Consider the following 10,333-nt stretch of genomic DNA (forward strand, 5'->3'; position numbering starts at 1 on the left):
TACGAGAGACTCGAGTCTCTCAATTTTTCAGTTTTATTCATTCAGTCTCTCTGTGAGAGACTCGAATCTCTGAATTAACAATTTTATCGTTCGAGTTTCTCATACAGAGACTGTGAGAGATCCATAAAAATACCTAGGCAATAACTGAGAGACTGTGAAAGACTGAAAGACGTTCTCAGAAACGCTGAAAGACTTTCTGAGGAACTGGAGAGAGACTGAAAACAGGTAGGAATTACAGCGGACACTCATACAGAAAAATGAATAGCATTGCACCAATTAATGTGTAACTAAAAGAGATGCAGAAAGTCCAACATTCTCAGGAATTTGGGAAAGCAAAGACGGTTGTTTAAAGATATAATTCCAGTCAGACAGTTATAAAGCCGATCCTGATCTTTTGCGTACCTAAACAACCTCTAACCGCTACACTGCCTATTATTATTTGGCTATCTCTTTTAACTTTGTACTACTCATGAGCCATTTCCTAACTTATCAAGAAGGGCGTGTTTAAAACGTAGCAATGACTTCAGTCAGTCCCGAGTAGAAACAGGAAGAATGATACGTCCATTCTCACAGATAATTTATTGCAGACTTTACCAATTTTGATCGTCCCAACTATATTTTATTTCTTTAAACTCCATTACCTTTCACCAGAGAGTCATATAAATTCAAAATTTTTGAAGTTTCAAAGCATAGTGTTTTTGTCTTTCGTTTAAAGAGTAATCAATTAAAATCAATGCCATCACGTGGCAGCAAACGTGAAATCACAAACAAAGCACACGTATGAATATGGCAGCCATGAACTAATTTTACAGGTAGACTTTGCTCCAATCCGCTTGAATTGATTAACCTAAAAAACTTCAAACAACAACTCTTGAATTTTGAATCAATAACGAACCTCTAGCACTTTTTTTACGTAGTACTTAAACGAGCCTGATGCGCTTTTCAAATTACTACAAAAGCAAAGTGAAATATTTTACTGAACTGTGTAACAACTCCTAATTCTACTGATGGGAATTGGAAATAGTTATTTTTAGGATACTTCTCGCTTTCAACAAAAATTATCTAGCACATGCTTCCAAAAAACAGCTATGAGATTTAAAATAAAATACGTGAAATAGAAGATAGCTACATACACTTATCTGTAGAAAGGAAATACTAGTACAAAAGAAAAGTTGAAGACAAATTTACCTGTCAACATTAACAGAAAGAAAATGGTCCCATCTTTGTCACATAACATCCAATTATTCCGCTTGTACAATTTACAACTGCAACGAGATAAAGTAAATTAGATGTTGGAATTGGATGTTCGCCAACTGGAGAATTGGTGAAAATCCAAAGATCTGTTTACTGACTCGAAATTCTTACACACTCATTCTAATATCATACTTTACAAAAGATGTTAAATTATATAATATGACCGAGCTCATAATTTTGCGAAGTAAATAAAGTGTTGTTACGAATATATAGCCGCACGCGAGGACCGTCCAAATGTAATAGGCGGTCATAAATCAATACTGAACGACACATGTACGACCGCGTAACAAGCGAATTTCGAGAGATTTCATTGTTCTTGGTTTCCTACACAGCTTCAATGAGATTTTAAAAATTCTATTCTTGTTATAACTCTTGTACCCAGATACATCAGTTTCAGAATTGATAATATTCCAAAGTTCATCGTTAAATCCGTATTAATTTTTAACAACTTTATTCATTTTTCGATACAGAATTTACTAGTTATTGAAGTGTTGCCATTAAAAATTGATATTAATTTCCTAATTACAATATGACAAATTACGGCCCTTCTAAAATTAGCGACATTCCATTCTTGAGTTTTCTTGTTCCTGGAAATTGACTGTTTTACACAATTATGGAAAGTCCTGTTCCATCTCTAATAAAATTTCTTTTGTGTGCAATTTAATAATACAGTCATTGTTATTATTACGTTTGTCGGAAACTGTTAAACTTGTTTTCCTAAATTTTATTAGAACGCAATTAAATGGCAACGAAATAACTAAGTAATAATAATGAAATTGGATGGCAACGGAGTACACAAATTGAGGCGCTTGCTACATTCAGTAGAAAATGAGGATAGAAAATTAAAATTGTTTTTCGCTTATAGCACAACTTAGTCACTGTACCGTGCGATGATTTAATGAAAACTTTACCGCTGCTAGTAAAAAACAATAAACTCATTATTATTGGAAATAATAATAAATAACCTTTCAGTAGCTGTATGCATACACATATGTAAAAGTGTTCGATTCCGCTCAAAGGCGAAATATCCAATTTGGAATTGAATTTGACTTTTACGGGAATATAATTTTTACCGTTTACAGTTTACGGAATCTTAGAAATATAAAGGATGGTAATAATAAAAATNTTAAAATTGTTTTTCGCTTATAGCACAACTTAGTCACTGTACCGTGCGATGATTTAATGAAAACTTTACCGCTGCTAGTAAAAAACAATAAACTCATTATTATTGGAAATAATAATAAATAACCTTTCAGTAGCTGTATGCATACACATATGTAAAAGAACTATTTTTTAGCAATATATTCTTGATTTATAGTACTTTACATACGCCCTTTTCCATCATAAACTAACAGATGGATACCATTTAACCCCTGATGAAAAAACCAATCAGGGAATGTTCTCCCACCATTGCCTAACTTGATCATTTCCATTATACATAACCTCTGATGCGCAAGCTTTATTTAAAAACTTTCAACTAATTCTGGATAATGAAAATTTAATCCAAGGTGAGTCAGTAATGTATAGTTAATTAGAGAGATTGCAACGATTATTACCGAAGTAAGTAGTTCATTAAGTATCATAGTGGGAGATCATGTTACAGTTTGAAACTGTTTGAAAGTTCAGAGGACCTTTTCAAGCGACAAAGATGCTGCAATCGCCACCTCTATAAGCCACTGGCGTCTCCGCATGTGGTATTTGGCGTCGCCACCACACTATCCACCGCCTTCACTTCGTCTTTGCCGACGTCCAATTATTATGGATCCGCACGCGAAACTGCCAACTGTTTCTAACGTCTCAAGCCCATCTTGCAATATCGTGATATTGAACGTTTTGAATCCAAAGTTGGCGGGAGCGCGGCAATAACTGTCACGTTTCGAAACATTGAATTGGAACATAGGCGTCCTTCGGGATGCCTCCCGACACGCTCGAGCTGCTGTTCGAGGAGTGAGACAGCACTGTCTCGGTTTGGGTCAGCAGATCCGCAGTCATAAGCCGAGGATAAGGCAATACCGAAATCCCACTCGAAGACACTTATACGTAGGTAGCGGGACGTATTATGTATCCTACATATCCGATACATTTTTAATAGGAAAATATTAAACGATGAAGAAATATTTATCTACATACATCATCTGTTATATATATAGATAATATTTTAATTTAATGAACTGAATTATTTATGATGCTTCAGTTTTCCAGAATATTCTCAAGGGAGATACTCAATGTCAAGAGAACAAATTTGTTTTATTGAAATTAAAATTCTCTTCACAAAACCATTTCAATAAGATATGCTTGACATTAGTTATTGTGGTTAACAAATATTGTTTTTTAGTTTCCATACCAAAAGGCAACATGATCCATTACTGAGCCTGCGATATCTGTCTGAGCCTGTATCACATGTCGGGACGGTAAGAAGTAGTTAGTTAATTTCGCAAACTGTATATTATTCTGCGCGGTAGGAAAAGTTGATTCGATTTATTTATTAATTATTTATCTTTATAAGATGTAAAAAACTCTATTTAATTACATATCTACTAGCATACCTATTCCACCAAGTGCCCAATGAGTTTAGGCATTATTGCGAGAATAAATAATAATATTTTACACACCTATCAAAATGCTCGTGCATATATACAGATTGCGTAAGAGTGATGGAAAAACTCAATGTATACACCGCAAATTTTTAAATAAATGTAGTCACAATGTGCGCTCTCCGTCCTTGTTGCTGTTTATGAAAGCGACATATTACAATCTATCGACATGCTAAGAACCGTATTTTCGCATGCTGTACAGACCTGTCATACCTACAGGTGTATTGACTACAAATATAACTGGAGAGAACAATGACATGTTTACGTATGGGTACTTACCACTTTAACATTTCCTGTCATATCTGAATTTGAGGTAGTGTTCAACCAAACCAGAAACGTCACTTCACAAGAACCTGCAGAAGAACAAAATTGAATTTACTTCATACGCTTACATTCTATTCTGAAAGTACTTGATAAAATGCTGTACTATTATTTCAACTCTGTCAGAAAAGAAAAAGAAAATCGTAAACAAAAATTAAACGATTTGTTTACTTCTAATACTTATGTAGTTTTATGTACAAAGCGGTTTATTAACCAGGAGTTTGTTGGAGGAAGCCTCTAAACTCTAAGGAAAAAAGGTTCCATGCTCCTTATCTAGAAGTGCAATTCAAGATTAAATTTGGAAAATTATTCTGAACAGGAAATTAACGAACAATAATATCGAGCACTAACCGGTTTTGAAATTTTTCACAATTTGAAAAAAATGTTCATATTCTTGTAATAATAATAATAATAACTGAAAATTCAATTTTCTTGAAACTAGCGAAACAATATTTTTAGAGGCTGTTAAAACAAATGTAATGCTTATGTTTTTCTGGATTTGTTTGTATCATGAAAATATTTAAAAACAAAACGAAATTCATCGTAGTAGTTTTCAAACTTCTGATGTTTGCTTTACTATTACTAACTTCAATTTTTCAAAAAAAGGGCCTAATTATTTAATTTCATTTTTCAAAAGCATCTTCCATCACTGGCTAAATTTTACAAAAACCGTTACCGTTTATAAGTAAATATCTACTAAAGTTTCTGCTTCAAAAAGATACGAGTATATAGCTTAATAACTACTTTTTACTTTCAACAATTGTATTACTTAGTAACAAATATGTAACAAACCATGTGATACAATATGTGCAACAAATAAATTCAACCAGAATTAAAACGATCCTTTTAATACGACATGAAAATCCTTTCTGCGAACGTTATCAGAAGTGTGTTATATTTTCTGGCAAATGTGGATTCAAATGAAAACCTTTGTTGACGCAGTTATTTACTAGGATATTATGCCCATATCTCACTCAAAATGTATATGAACGTTTCCGACAGTTATAACCTTTTTCAAGTTAAAATCATGGTTAAAATACATTTTAAATCCGCCTCTATTAAAGGTTTCCCGACTGACGCAACGGGCACTACGACTTTGCTACAATTCAAATGACAATTCTATATTTGCAAGGACTAAATAAAATTTTCTGCAGCATTTAATATATTAAAAGCTTATTTCAGTTAGAAATAGCATCTACGTAAAAAAACTCAGGTTAGGTTTTGGTATAACGGATCATCATGATTGAAAGTACAATCCACAACAATACCCAGCCCGTCCAAGTTTAGATGGGTTGAACTATTAAGTAAGAATAGAATGTCTTTAGCTAGAAAAGTTTAAAATTACTCCCATAAAATTCAGCACACCAGATTATCCGGTCTCATGAATTGTATATTAATTTGGTATTTCGAATATTAATTATTGTTTATTACGACTATAAGTATTGTAATGTTCGTGGGTTTAGCAAAATTGACTTCTCAGACTGATAACGACAAAAACTATTTATTTACACTAATTATTAATATATCACTATTCACTGCGCTATTTATTTCACTGCTATCACTGTCAATTTATTTCTGAATTCACTTCTGCAATGGTCAATTTATTTCTCCTTCTCGCAGAAATCATCTCTTCCTTAAAATATTCTTTTGTTTACTTTTGGGAACCTTCAGGAAACATCCGGATAGTTTATTTTTTCTTTGAACTGTTTAACTGCTTTCCTAGAACGCAGGTACGACACACACATTTACAGATACGGCGCACATGAAGAAAGGCGCCCGCGGCTAGCCGGCGGATCGATAAGCCGTTTAAGCACACGTGTGCCCGATCGCACACAAACACACTCGTGCTCGCTGCAGTATATTTAATTGTAATTGTTCCTTAGAATTAATCATTTAATGACTAGTTTTTCAAGTTCTCTTATAGAAAAGTACACACAAAAAGTGCCTCCTCAATTTCGACTGCTAATTAGCAGAATTATGTACTAACTCCTACTCAATTGTAACTGAACAGTTTTCAAAGCTTTTCATCTTGGATTTTATAAATGAAACTTGTGCATAGAGACGGTGAAAATATTAATTTGCTAACTTCAGCGTCGCGTCGTGGAACGATCCTTCGAGTGAGAGACTCTGTTTGCAAAGGAATTTTGTTTAAGGGACGATAATTATCAATTAATTCCTGAGAAGTGAAGCACGCCTTAGTTGGAGCGATTACTAAATTGAAAATTATTATCTGCCCCGGCGAACATGGAAACTTAAAAGCGGGAGATAGAAAGAAACAAGATGAGCCCGCTTTCTAGACCATTATTATTTAATGTTTGCGATTATCTTCAACGCCAATTTCTCATCGATTAGGTTCAATGGTTTTTAACATAAATAGCCAAGTTGTATAGTAGATTTTAATTATGAACCTTTTATAAATAAGTATTTGGTGGTAAATACGTACAAAAAGCTCCACTATAGTATTGAAAATTCTTGAAGTTGGAAAGACTACTTGAAATTTATCAACAAAAATATTGATGAACCCAGTTAACAATGTTATTTTAAATGAGTTTAGGCATTATTGCGAGAATAAATAATAATATTTTACACACCTATCAAAATGCTCGTGCATATATANTAAATTAAAACAAATTTACTCAGAACAAAACGCGCTTAAACGAACACATGTTATTAACAAATAAATAATAAACTGAACGACTTCGATGCGGTTTGCACTCATTATTTAATAATTCGAAGGCATTTAATTTTTTTTTTCAGCACAACCATATATGTACATATAAAGCCCGTTAATACCTTTATTATGCTCTTACTATTCTTATATGCAGTTTCTTTAAAAAGTTTTTTTAAACACTTGGATTTGTAAATTAATGCTGAAATTCTATCAGTAAAGTAATAAAATAGATGAGTTTTTAAAACTAGAACATCCCACATCCTTAACTAATCTAGGTCTACCTCTAGTCCTTTTTACTCCTGTTTCTGCTTTCAATATGTCTAGTCTAGAGTAGCCCTTCATGTCTAAGAAGGTGTCCTACCAACCTATCTCGCCTATTTCTTACTGGCTTCCATAGAGTTCTCTATTTTCCTATTCTTTCTAATACCTCTTCATTTCTAACCTTCTCTATCTACGGTATCCACATCATTCGCCTGTAACACCACATTTCCAACGCTTCTAACCTTGTATCCATGTTTCGCACTCGTACAGCGCCGCACTCCACACCTTTAACAATCCTATTTCTAAATTAACCGTTCGCTAGCACAGAAGTGACTTCTTTTTGTTGAAGGTGACTCGACCCTAGTACTCTTTCCTATCCTGAGCTACCGAAAATCAACCACTTCTTCTTTTTTTTCGTCTCCTATTTTTATATCCCTTTTTGATAATAATATATACTTTTTCTTTTCCACGTTTATTAGTAACCATTCATTTCTGAACCCAGAATAAAAATTTGGAAGAATTTGTTCGAAGTCGGGCGTCAATAGTCGTCAATTATGATTTTCCTGTTACAGCTTAAGTACAAACTTTTTAATTCAGCTTGTGAAAAGTTTTGAGCAAGTGGACACTTTGCACGTGCTCTGATCGCTGATTGCCGCAGGTGTGCATTCGGGTCAGAATTTATGTGTCCCGAGGGTACATTTAGGAGACGGCCGCTTCTGAACCCCCTATTTCATTTTGTTATGGATTTCGCTGAAAGTTTGCCGACTCTCTGTTTGACCGCCATCGTGAAATAAAGTCCCTTCGGATATTTCCGTTCTCTTACATTCGACAAACTAAAACGCGTAAAAATTTCACCGGAGTCAACAGTACATTAAACGAAATAACAAAATTGATTTAGTGGAGCAGACCAACATGGTACTACAAAGATTTCATATTATTTCTTTCTGATTTATGTGTAAAAAGATATTTAAAGGTCGCTTCAGTGGCGCACATACGAGGGAAGAGATAAGTAAAATGTTAATGACTAATGGATTAATTAAATCTATGAATCTTACGAGAGACCCCGTCCAACATATAATACCGCTTATTTATTTTTTAGTAAATGCATATTCAAAAAAGTCACAATGCAAGCTATAAAATACAAGATGATCAGAAATAATGTGGATCATTTTTGCCTGTTTCAGTATGTTTCACTTTTGTGACATTTTATTTATGCAATTTAGTTCAGCGTAGTTCTTTATGGTTTTTATTACGCCAAAATGTTATTGAAGTTTAAGAATGTCATACAAACTGAAACTCGTCAATGTGAAATCGTTTGTTTCCAAAGCGATTAGTCGATTATAAATAAGTACTTGATCATGAAAGCAATGGTTTCCCATCAACATTTTCAGGAACTAGCAGATCATCTGGAAACGACTACAAAAAAAAACGGAAAGTCTTTATAAGGAAAAGCGAACTCGAGACTGGCATCAAACACAAATCGAGTTCAATAACCAAAGAAGAGCTTGAGCTTAAGCCCTTCAAACTCTAAAAATGTCAATTATTCACGAACGAAAACAACATGAGAAAACCTAAAAACCGAACCTTATATCTGAGAAGAACGACTCCAAATAACAAATTGCTTATGATTTGAGGTAGAATTTGCAATAGCCATAAAAAATTCCCTGTTATCATGGATCAAGGAGTAAAAAACGATAAAGGAGTACCGCCAAAGAAGCTTCAATGAACACAACAGCACTTTGGGAATCAATATTGGAATTTCTATTAGAAAACAACTGAAGAGTGATGATGCAGAACTGTTTTTAGGAGGTTCATCTCAGCCAGTTTTTCTTATAGGATGTCACTTCGATGGATTATTGTAGTATGTGGTCAATTCTGAAAGCAATGTCCTGTGTAATTTCGACGTTGTGGGTGGTCATATCGAAATCGCTTGAAAATTTGGTCAGAAAATATATACGCAGTTGTTGTTAAATATAAGCAAGTGATGAAAAATGTGTGTTCATATTGTTTCCGGTAACCTTGTAGAGATTTTTATCTCTTTTGAGGAGAACTTATCTTAAAAATGTTGCTAAAATACGTATTTCAAGTTCTCCTGTACTGAATAGCATTCTCCTAACCACCAAAAAATGTAGTTCTACTTAGGAAATTGATGCCTCGTTATCGCATTACATTACCAAAATGTCGGATTATTTCCTATAATATCGTAGAGAACAACAAAGAAGTACATATTGATTACTTGCCAGAAGCAAGTTTGATGCAATCTAATCTCTTTCCTTATGTATTCATCTACCTGACATGCAAAACAAAACATTTCGTGAAGCTTTAATGTCGAAAATAGGATTTTACAAGGTGAACTTCGAAAATATTTAATGATAACATTTTTCGTCAAGTAGGTACCTATATACAGTATATAAAAATATCGGGGCAAATACAAGAAGAAAAACAAAAATATGGTGATGAGAAAAAACCACATATTTTCTTTTTCTTTACATCAATATCTGGAAAGGGATTCAGGATTTATTTTTGTTTGAAGTTATCAAACGGATATAAAAATAACCTGAAACATATCAAGGGGAAATAAGTATTCCGGTGCGTTCAAACGAAAAAGGAAAGTGTGTAACACATCAGATCCTGCTTACTAGGTTTACTTTACAATCTACATGGAATAAAATCGATGAGTAACAAAGCAAAACAGGAATAAATAGGGATATTCATTTTTCCTTAAAGTATTTTATATCCCCACTACAATTTTAATCTAATTTTTATGATTAGAATGTACAACAGATATGGATATTAGAATGCGGTCTAAAACTACGAAACAAATATGAGGGGGGAAATCTATGGAAAATTTTTATTTTTACAGACACTTTTAGATATGAAGAGGATAGGAAATAATTAGAATCAAATGTTAAATTAAGTAGATAAAAATGCAGGTTGATAAAAAATCAGTATTGACATTTAGCGATTTGGCATAATAAAGGAAATTATCAATTTAAGTTCTGGAATAGTTAAGAAAAAATACATAAAATTAAAAATTTACTAAAAAAGTGAAAAAAACAAAAACCAAATCCTTTATAACAAAAATGACAACTTTCCAACGTTTCCACATTAATGGTACGGATCATGTTCATAAAATTATTACTTAAGTCATCTGTAGTGCGCATGCATCTCTGTATTTGCACACATTCCTAAACATAAAATAACATAGACCTTCGTAGAGAACAACAAAGAA

At 33.3% G+C, this 10,333-nt stretch overlaps 1 long non-coding RNA gene across 1 annotated transcript in view; it reads right to left on the reverse strand.

The window, feature by feature from the left end:
* The window catches only part of LOC112904368, a 36,657-nt gene that overhangs the window by 12,107 nt on the left and 14,217 nt on the right, over positions 1-10,333 (reverse strand). The window contains exon 2 of the long non-coding RNA XR_003231050.1: positions 4,128-4,201. This is a non-coding gene — a long non-coding RNA (uncharacterized LOC112904368). The remainder of the gene's footprint in view (positions 1-4,127; positions 4,202-10,333) is intronic.

Source organism: Agrilus planipennis, unplaced genomic scaffold, assembly GCF_000699045.2.
Source record: "Agrilus planipennis isolate EAB-ADULT unplaced genomic scaffold, Apla_2.0 scaffold119, whole genome shotgun sequence".
NCBI lineage: Eukaryota > Metazoa > Arthropoda > Insecta > Coleoptera > Buprestidae > Agrilus > Agrilus planipennis.